This window comes from Arachis ipaensis, chromosome B9 (assembly GCF_059453495.1).
Source record: "Arachis ipaensis isolate K30076 ecotype BB chromosome B9, ASM5945349v1, whole genome shotgun sequence".
In the NCBI taxonomy this organism is placed as follows: Eukaryota; Viridiplantae; Streptophyta; class Magnoliopsida; order Fabales; family Fabaceae; genus Arachis; species Arachis ipaensis.
This window is the reverse complement of record NC_142444.1, coordinates 38,954,909-38,965,928: the sequence shown is the minus strand read 5'-3', so window position 1 is coordinate 38,965,928 and position 11,020 is coordinate 38,954,909.

The following is an 11,020-nucleotide window of genomic DNA, read 5'->3' as shown; positions in this document are numbered from 1 at the left end:
AGTCAGAGGTGCATCCACCATAAGACAAAGAAACTCCACATCCAACGGAGATACTATATTTAGTCCATGGTCATCGTGGACGATTAGAGCGGGTTGAACAAGAAGCTGAACGACAACAGGAAGCAGAATGAGAATTGTGAAGGGAGGTGCGACGGCAAAAAGAGCTAGAAGAAAAGCTCTTAAGATTGGAAGCTGACCTCCAAAGAAGGAGTAATCGAGTAGATTGGGAAGAAAGTCCTCTAGGAGGAGAAGATTCGTTCGTAGAAGAGATCATGTAGGCCAAAGCCCCAAGAAATTTTAAAACCCCCGACATGGATCTCTACGACGGAATGTCCGACCTGAGGCACCATCTTAGTAACTTCAAAAGTCGGATGTACCTAGCCGATGCCTCTGATGCTACTCGTTGCAAAGCATTCCTGACGACTTTGACCAAGGTTGCGATGAAATGGTGCGATAACTTACCGCCCATGTCGGTAACTTGTTTTGATAACCTGGCAAGGAAGTTTCTTACAATATTCTCGATTCAGAAGGATAAGGTGAAACATAAACCAAGCTTGGTAGGAGTCAAACAGGAGATCGGAGAGACACTCCGAGATTATATGGAAAGATTCAATAAGGCATGCTTGGAGATAAAAAATTTACCTACTGAAACAATCATAATGGGATTAGTTAATGGCCTCAAAGAAGGGTCGTTCTCTCAATCCATATCCAAGCGACACCCGACTTCCTTATACGAAGTGCAAGAGCGGACAGAAAAGTATATCAATATGGAGAAGAATTCCAGACTAAAAGAACTGCTCCGGAGACTAAGCCTGTCCTATCCACCTCGGGAAAAAGAGAAAGAAGCTAAGAAGAAAGACGAGTACAACCCAGAAAAATATCGCAGGTATCATAACTATACTCCCCTTCGGGTCTCTCTTGTAGATGTTTACAGAAAGATATGTCATACCGAGAAGCTTCCTCCTCCTCGTCCGATCAAACACTAAAAGGTAGGAAGTCGGACAGAATATTGCGAGTATTATAAACTCTATGGGCATTCTACCAATGATTGCTATGATTTAAAGAATATCATTGAAAAGTTGGTTAGAGAAGGTCGACTAGATAGATACTTGGTAGATAGGTCGGACGATCAAAGAAAAAGATAAAGAGATAAAGAAGGAGGACGACAAAAACGTCTACCTCAAACTCCCGAGCGACACATATACATGATTAATGGAGGATTTTCTAGAAGAGGAATCTTAAAGTCATCACAAAAAAGGCATCTCAAAGAGGTATACCAAATCGGAGAAGACAGCATATCTCTCGACTTGCCACCATCTCGTTCACTAAATAAGAAGCTCACGAGGTAACGCCTGGTCATGACGATCCAGTGGTGATAACAATGATCCACGCCAATGCAAACCTCCATAAAACCCTTATAGATCAAGGTAGCTCGGCAGATATATTGTTTAAACATGCTTTTGATAAACTCGGGTTGGAGAAAAAGGATCTTAAGGCATACCTAGTTAACTTCTTCGGACTAGGGGACACGCCAATCTGACCTCTGGGGTATATTTCTTTATACACTACTTTTGGAAAAGGCACGAAGTCAAAGATGTTAAGCATCGATTACATCACGATCGATGTCATTTCAGCATATAATGCCCTAATAGGTCAGACAACCTTGAACCGACTTACAACAGTTGTCTCTATATCTCATCTATGCATAAAGTTTCCCGCTGTGGAAGGAATTGCTACCAAAAAGGAAGATCAGCTAGCACGCAAATGTTACAATGAAAGCCTCAATTTAAAAGGCAGCCCGGGAGGAAAAGAAGTCAACAGTATTGAACTTGGTGGTCTTTGAACTCGAGAGAAACTACGCCTCCAACCTGGAAGAAAGGCAGAAGAAGTGCAAATTGGATATCACCCTGAAAAACAACAAATATAGGGGCTAACTTGAAAGAAGTTCTAAAGAGCAGCTCATTGACTTCCTAAGAAGAAATTCTAACTTCCTTGCTTGGAAAGCCTTTGACATGCCTGATATAGATCCCAACCTGATGTCCCATAAGCTCTCCGTATACCCGGGTTCTCGACCTATTCAACAAAAGTGTCGAAAACTTGGACTGAAAAGGACACAGGTTGTTGAGAAACAAGTGCAAGCCCTATTAGAAGCTGGATTCATAAGGGAGGTAAAGTACTCACTTTGGCTGGCGAATGTGGTCCTAGTGAAGAAACAGAATGAAAAGTGGAGGATGTGTATAGATTAAACCAACCTCAACAAAACGTGTTCTAAGGATCCCTACCCCCTTCTAAGTATCGACCCTCTGGTCGATTCAGCCTCAGGTTATCGGCACCTGTCCTTCATAGACGCTTACTTGGGATACAACCAAATCCCGATGTACAAGCCGGACCAAGAAAAGACCTCATTCATCACTCCAAGGGCTAACTATTGTTACGTAGTAATTCCTTTTGGATTAAAGAATACCGGGGCCACATACCAGCGATTAATGAACAAAGTATTTTCCCTCACATAAGAAAATTAATGGAAGTGTATGTAGATGATATGCTAGTTAAAACCAAGGTTGACTCAGCACTCTTGTCCGATCTCTCCGAGGTATTCTCTACAATAAGAAAGCATGGGATGAGGCCAAACCCCTCAAAATGCACCTTCGCAGTAGAGGTAGGAAAATTCTTAGACTTCATGCTAACTCAAAGAGGCATAGAAGCAAACCCAGACAAGTGCAGAGCCATACCAGACATAAAAAGCCCGACCTGCCTCAAAGAAGTTCAACAACTAAATGAAAGGTTAGCAGCTCTATCTAGATTTATAGCAGGATCAACATTGAAATCGCTACCCCCATACTCAATTCTCAGAAAGGGGAAGCAATTTGAATGGACCCCAGAATATGAACAAGCCTTTCAAGGCCTTTCTGGATCAACCCCATACTTACCCGACCTATAGCAGGAGAAGAGCTCATCCTCTACCTGGCAGCGGCAAACCGGGCTATAGCTTTGGCCTTGATCAGAGAAGATGAAAATGGACAGCAATCAAATCTCAGTATCTTGTCGATTTCATAGTTGAATACACTGAAAGTCAGGGAAGCCCAACAACATGGAGCCTATACATAGACGGTTCGTCCAATAAAGCCGACAGCAGAGCAGACATCATCCTGGAAAGTGACCAAGGAACTCGGATAGAACTTTTGCTAAGGTTTGAGTTTCTTGCTTCAAATAATCAAGCAGAGTATGAGGCTTTGCTTGCTGGCTTAAAACTGGCTAAGGAAGTAAGGGTAGAAAAGCTGATAGTGTTAAGTAATTCTCAAGTAATAACATCACAAATTAATGGCACTTATCAAGCCAAAGACCCCAACATGAAGAAATACTTAGAGGAAGCACGATAACAACTATCAATGTTCTCAGAAGGAGAAGTTTAACATATAACTCGAGAATCAAATATCTGAGTAGATGCCCTCTCCAAGCTAGCTAGCACCAAGTCAGGGGACAATAATAGAAGCCTTATTCAGAAAACTCTCCATGCACCATTAATATCAAAGGGAGATGACATCCCAGATGTGATAAATGTATTTAACCAAAATTTAGGATGGATGACCCCTATAATCAACTATCTTAAATTTGATGTCCTCTCTAAGGATGAAAAAGAGGCTCAAAGACTTATAAAAAAGGCACAAAATTATACATTGGTCCACAATGTTCTATATAAAAGAGGCATATCGGCACCTTTATTAAAGTGCATCCCGACCTCTAACACAAAGGAGGTCTTAAAGGAAGTACACAATGTCATATGTGGAAATTACTTAAGAGCTCAATCACTATCCAAGAAGGTGATCTAGGCCGGCTTCTTCTGGCTGACCTTACAAAGAGAAGCGCCCAAGTTCGTTAAAAAGTGTCCGCCTTGCCAGAAGCATGCCAATTTTCATGTAGCACCTCTTGAAGAGCTTATTAGCGACACCTCTCCCGGGCCATTTGTAAAATGGGGACTCGATCTTCTTATACCATTTTCCCAAGTCCCAGGACAAGTCAAATACCTCATAGTGGGATTGACTACTTCACTAAGTGGATCGAGGCTAGAGAATTCAAAAGTTCCTCTATAAGAATATTGTCACGAGGTTTAGGGTTTTCCACTCCATCATCACGAACAATGGGACGCAATTCACCGACTCGACCTTCAGGAATTTGGTGGTCGATCTCAAAATAAAACACCAATTCACGTTAGTGGAACATCCTTAGGCTAATAGACAAGCTGAAGCTGCAAACAAAGTCATATTAGCTGGATTAAAATGTCGACTACAAGACTTAAAGGGAGCAAAGGCTGACGAGCTCCCTCAAGTCTTATGGGCATATCGGACAACCCCTCATTTCACAACCAGAGAATCACCTTTCTGAATTGCTTACGGAATGAAATTGATGATCCCTATAGAAATTGCTGAAGAGTCACCTAGGGTTGTATTCTACAATGAAGAGGCCAATACCCAAGTGGAAAAGGAAGAGCTCAACCTCCTCCCTATAGTCTAAGAGAAAGCTCGGATCAGAGAAGAAGTTCTAAAATAGAGGATGGTCCTAAGGTACAATCAGAAGGTGATCAAAAGAAACTTTGCTACAAACAACTTCATACTAATCCAAAATGACATCGGAGTTCAGAAGCCAGGCGAAGGGAACCTAGATACAAATTAGAAAGGATCCTACAAGATTGTTGAAGTCTCAGGAAATGGCTACTACAAAGTGTCCCACCTACAAGGGAGGGAGTTCCTGAGGTCATGGCATGCATGCAATCTGAAGAAATACTACAGTTAGGTAGCGTATCTTATTCTCTGGTGTATTCTTTTTCCCAACCTTAAGATTTCTTTCCCTTAAAAAGGATTTTTTTCAAAGGGAGTTTTAACAAGGCACTACAGCAAGGGCTAAGGATAATAAAAACCCCTAGAAGCAAATTTATGTAAAGGAATTCTTTATTTATTAATACAATTATATTTCTTCTTTAAAATTTTCTTATATAAACACATTAATTTAAGCTCAACAAACCGCAAAAATCATTGCCCGACTTGACGGAGTAGGAATGATTTTCTTTTGGACCGAAGTATCTGAGTCTAATTTCTTTGGAGAATATCGGACAGAGGAACCCCCGATTTCCTTCTCTTGAATGCTTCGAGCCATGACGTTTTTCTGGTCTAGTGCATTTGTTTCATTGCTGCAAACTTCGGAGCCATATTCTCTGCAAAACAAAATAAAAGGAACTTTAATCAACAAATCATAACTGAAAGTCATAAAGCTAAAGGTTGGAAAGCTACCTATCTCGGACCAGAGTTGACCGAGGTCTCCTAGGAACCTTTTCGTATCCAAGTGAGGAGACCAACCCCAACACTCTTGGAACACATCTATTACACACTTTTCAAGTTCATCTAGTTGCTCTACCCCATTGGTGCGCGTGTACGCAAACCCCCCACACTGTTCGTACAGCAGCAATACCAGCAAGTACATTGGGTCGTCCAAGTAATACCTGAGCGAGTCAGGGTCGATCCCACGAGGATTGTGGCTTGAAGCAAGCAATGGTTATCTTGCAGGTCTTAGTCAGGTAGAATCAGAGAGTTTATGTAAACCTTGAATGATTATATGTCATATATCAAATACTTGGATGTTATGTAGAAATAAGGCTAGGAATAGAGTTGAGAGTCGGAGTTTTTTTGTCTTTCTGAATGAACTCTGGTATTACTGTCTTCCTTGCTTGTGAATGATCTTCTGCTATGGTAGGCTATAAGTGATCAAAACTATTGCCCGTGGTCATTGATCTCCTTTGCTACAGGTCAAACGCCATTGCCTGTGGTCATTCAATCTGACGGAGGGTGAAGCTCTAGCAAGTCATTCTCTTGGCGATCCTACTCAAAACGCCACAGAGAAGGTCGAATCTTCCGGATCAGAGAACGATGCTTCTTTGAATTCTAGCCCATACCACGGAGACCCTAATCTCCCCAAAAATCAGCTGAACTGGTGTCTCGAGAAGTCCCCAACGAAGTCGTGGATTAACCGTCTGAGAGATGTATAAACATAGCTGTTGGCTCGTGCTATATGGCCAAGTATTTAGACGAACCCAAGTAGACGCGGGTGTTTGTCAGGCACGCTCGTCTTAATGTGATGAACAGAGCTAATTGGTTAGATCATCGTATTCACCACGATGAAGATCGGATATACATCTTAGAGATAAATCAAACACAGATCGAAGAAGAAACAGTAATACTTTTATTGATTCATAGGACTCAGCAGGGCTCCTCCCCTCAACCTAGGAGGTTTAAAAACTCATACTAAAGTAAAATACAAGTGAAAAACGAAATAATGCTGAATGGTAGTATGTTGTTTGAATGATTATGTAAAATACACTTTAAATACTAAACAAATGACTAGTAAGGGTAAAACAGTCTATTTAGTGCTAAAATCTACTTCTGGGGCCCACTTAGTGAATGTTTGGGATGAGCTTTGATGAGATCCACGTGCTTTGAGGTCTCTTGGGCGTAGAACGCCAGCTAGGGGGTCCACTTTGGGCGTTTGTACATTGGTCTCTGTTCTTTGGGTGCTGGACGCCTGGAAGGGGGCAGGAAGCTGGCGTTGGACGCCAGTTTTGGGCCTTCTAATCCGAAGAAAAGTATAGACAATTTTATATTGATGAAAAGTTTTGGAAGTCAATTTTCCATAGCCATTGAGATCGCTCCATTTGAACTTCTGTAGCTCTAGAAAAGCTCTTCCGAATGCAAGCAGGTCAGATCTGGACAGCATCTGCAGTGCTTTCTCTGCCTCTGAATCAGACTTCTGCTCTAGCTCCTCAATTTCAGCCAGAAATTACCTGAAATTGTCCAAAAATACAAAAATCATAGTAGAATCCAAAAATATGATTTTAACACTAAAACCTATAAAAATTTAATAAAAACTAACAAAAACTACTAAAAACTATATGAAAGTGATGTCAAAAAGCGTATAAAATATCTGCTCATCATAATACCAAACTTAAACCGTTGCTTGTCCCCAAGCAACTAAAAACACAGTAGGATAAAAAAGAAAATTAAGATAAAAATAAATTTCTAAGTTTCAAATGAAGCTTAGTTACAATCAGATGAGCGGGACTTAGTAGCTTTTTGCTTCTGAATAGTTTTGGCATCTTACTATCCATTGAAACTTAGAGATGTTGGCATCCTTAAGAACTTAGAATCCAGATGATATTATTGATTCTCTTAGTTAAACTTATTTTGATTCTTGAACATAGCTTTCAGAGTCTTGGCCGTGACCCTAAGCACCTTGTTTTCCAATATTACCACCGGATACAATAATGCCACAGACACTTTAACTGGGTGAACTTTTTCAGATTGTGCCTCAGTTTTGCTAGAGTTCCCAGATAGAGATGTCCAGAGTTCTTAAGCACACTCTTTTTGCTTTGGACCACGACTTTAACCGCTCAGTCTCAAGCTTTTCACTTGACACCTTCACGGCAAAAGCACATGGTTAGGGACAACTTGTTTGAGCCGCTTAAGCCAGGATTTTATTCCTTTGGGCCCTCCTATCCATTAAGGCTCAAAGCCTTGGGTCCTTTTACCCTTGCCTTTTGGTTTGAAGGGTCACTAGCTTTTTCAATCTGCCCTCCTTTTCCTGCATTTTTGGGCAGTAATAGATTTTTCTGCTTTTTATTTTTTTCTTTTTCGCCATTTTTTCTTTCTTGCATGCATATATATTTTTTTCTCTTGCAACATGCTTTTTCTTTTGCTTTTTACTACTTTTTCTTGCTTCAAGAATTAATTTTCAGATTTTTCAGATTATCAATAATATTTTTCCTTTTTCCTTATTCTTTCAAGAGACAATATTCTAGAATTACAACTTCAAATATGCACTGTTTATTTTATACATTCAGAAAATAAAAGAAATTGACACCACATCAAACTAATTAAACTAATCTTATTTTAAACTTGAAATTCATGTATCTCTCAATTCTTTTCAATTAAAAAAATTTTATTTAAGCAAGGTGAGAGATATATTGAACATTTTACAACTTCATGACATCAATGCAAATAATCATGCAACTAGAACAAGAGAACAGATAAATAAATAGACAAAAAATAGAATAATAAAGGAAAAGAATAAAAAGAGAACGAGTCCACCTTTAATGGTAGCGTCTGGTGCTCCTCCTTGAGGATCCAATGTGCTGCTTGATCTCTTCTATGTCATCCCTTTGCCTTTGTTGCTCTTCCCTCATAGCCCTTTGGTCTTTCCTTATGGCTCTTTGGTCTTCTCTTATTTCATTGAGGGTGGTGACATGTCCTTGATGCTCCATCCCTTAGTTGCTCCATGTTAGTGCTCAATTCTCCAAGAGAAGTTTGCCATTGATCCCAATAGCTTTGGGGAGGAAAATACATCCCTTGAGGCATCTCAGGGATCTCATGATGAGGAGGATGCACAGGCTCTTGTGCATGCTCTCTGGTTTGCTCCATTCACTTCTCAGTGATGGACTTATCCTCCCCAATAGAGACATCTCCATTTATGACAATTCCTACTGAATTGCATAGATGACAGATGAGGTGGGAGAATGCCAACCTGGAATTGGAGTGAGACTTCTCAGCTACCTTGTATAGTTATTGAGGAATTACCTCATGAACTTCCACCTCAGTTCCAATCATGATGTAATGAATCATGATGGCTCTGTCAATGGTCACTTCTGACCGGTTGCTAGTAGGAATGATGAATCTTTGGATGAATTCCAACCATCCTCTTGCTATGGGCTTTAGGTCAACCCTTCTTAACTAAATGGGCTTGCCTTGGGAATTTCTTTTCCATTATACGCCTTCTACACAGATATCTGAGAGCACTTGATCCAATCTCTGATCATGGTTGACTCTCCTAGTGTAAGGATGAGGATCTCCTTGCAATAGAGGCAAGTTGAACGCCAACCTCACACTTTCTGGGCTGAAATCTAAGATTCTTCCTCGGACCACGGTAATCCAATTCCTTGGATTTGGGTTCACACTAGTGTCATGGTTTTTGGTAACCCATGCATTAGCATAGAACTCTTACACCATGAGAATCCCAGCATCTTGGATGGGATTGGTTAGGACTTCCCAACCTCTTCTCTGGATCTCTCTTCGGATTTCCAGATACTCATTCTTCTTAAGCATAAAAGGGACCTCAGGGATCACTTTCTTCTCAGCCACTACTTCATAGAAGTGGTCTTGATGAGCTTTGGTGATGAATCTCTCCATCTTCCAAGATTCAAAGGGATTGGCTACTGCCTTTCCTTTTCTCTTTTTAGAGGAGTCTCCAACCTTGGGTGCCATGAATGGTAATGGAAAAAAAAAGATATGCTTTTCCAACACCAAACTTAAAACTTCGCTCGTCCTCAAGCAAAAATAGAAGAATGAAGAAGAAGAAGAAGAAAATAGAGAATAGAGAGAGGGCTTGGTCTTGTGGGGTAGAGAATGTATGAGAGGTGTGTGTATGAAGGGTTATGGAGAGGGGTATTTATAGGAGTGGGTAGGGTTAGGTTTCGGCCATAGAGTTGGTTTGGGTGGGAAATTTGATTTTTGAAGTGGGTGGGGTTAAGTGGGGTAGATGGAGTAGGTGAAGATTCTGTGGGACCAATAATTCCTGAGAGGCTAGGAAATTCCAGATACCCTGCTTCTCTACACTGGCGTTTGAACGCCCAGGGGCTACTTCCTGGCTAGCGTTCAACGCCAGCAATGCTTCCCTCTTGGGGCGTTGAACGCCCAGGAAGGCTTCCTCACTGGTGTTCAACTTTAACACTCTTTCTGGAGTGTTCTGTTTTCACTGATGTGAATTCTGTCTCTGGACTGATGCACATGATCATGACTCTAAGACTGAAAAAAAAAACAAAATAAAAATAAAATAAATAAAGTTGAGTAAAGTTGGGTTGCCTCCCAACAAGCTCTCTTTTAAAGTCACTAGCTTGACCTTTAGCTCCTTACGGAGGTGAGTATGGGCTCAGCTTTTCGCCCCTGACTGTGAATTTTCTTCCTGTCTTCTCATGAATAAGCTCTACATGCTCTAGAGATAGGACATGACTCACTGTATCTGGTAGGACTGTATTTTTAGTGAAGACAACTCTCATTCCGGGTGAGAAGCCTTCAATTGGAACTTTCTTGTTCGTCCAGCCTTTAGGTACTTTCTTCTTAGTACCTTTGTGCTTAGAGCTTGTTGAGGGCTACCCAACACCAAACTTAGAATTGATGTCTGGGAGCTCTGTAAAGCTCTGCATAGAAAGAGAGGGTTTGGCACACTAATTGTCTCTTTCTTATCAGAGGGAAAATTAGGATTGGACATCTTTAATAAGATGTAGTTCTCTCCTATTTGAAAAACCATTTCTCCCTTAGCAACATTAATCAAGGCTTTTGTAGTAGCTAATAAGGGTCTTCCAAATGATGACACAGTCATCTTCATCCTCTCCAATGTCCAAGATAATGAAGTTTGCAGGGACGTGGTAGTTTTCAACCTTAACCAAGACATCCTCTACTAAGCCATATGGCTTCTTCATCGTCTTGTCTGCCATCTCTAGTGAGATGTGTGCAGGTTGTACTTCAAGGATTTCCAACTTCTCAATTACTGAGAGTGGCATGAGGTTGATGATTGACCCTAGGTCACACAAAGCCTTTTCAAAGGTCATAGTGCCTATGGTGCAAAGAATCAGAAAGCATCCAGGATCTGGAAGCTTCTGAGGTAGCTCTTGCTGAACCAAAGCATGGAATTCTCTGGTAAGCAGTGGAGGTTCTTCCTCCAGACGCTTTGTACCAAACAACTTGGTATTCAGTTTCATTAGAGCTCCTAGAAAACGAGCAACTTGCTCTTCCCTAGAGTCTTCATCCTCACTTGAGGATGAGTAGTCATCAGAACTTATGCGCTGCAGAAGTGCATTCAAAGGAATCTCAATTGTCTTTATGGTTTCCTTTGGTTCTAGGCTAGAGGGTTCTTGAGTGGGATTCAGGCACTCAAAGAGTGTGCTTGGGCTGGATTCCAATGCCAGCTCTGTCAGCTTATTGGG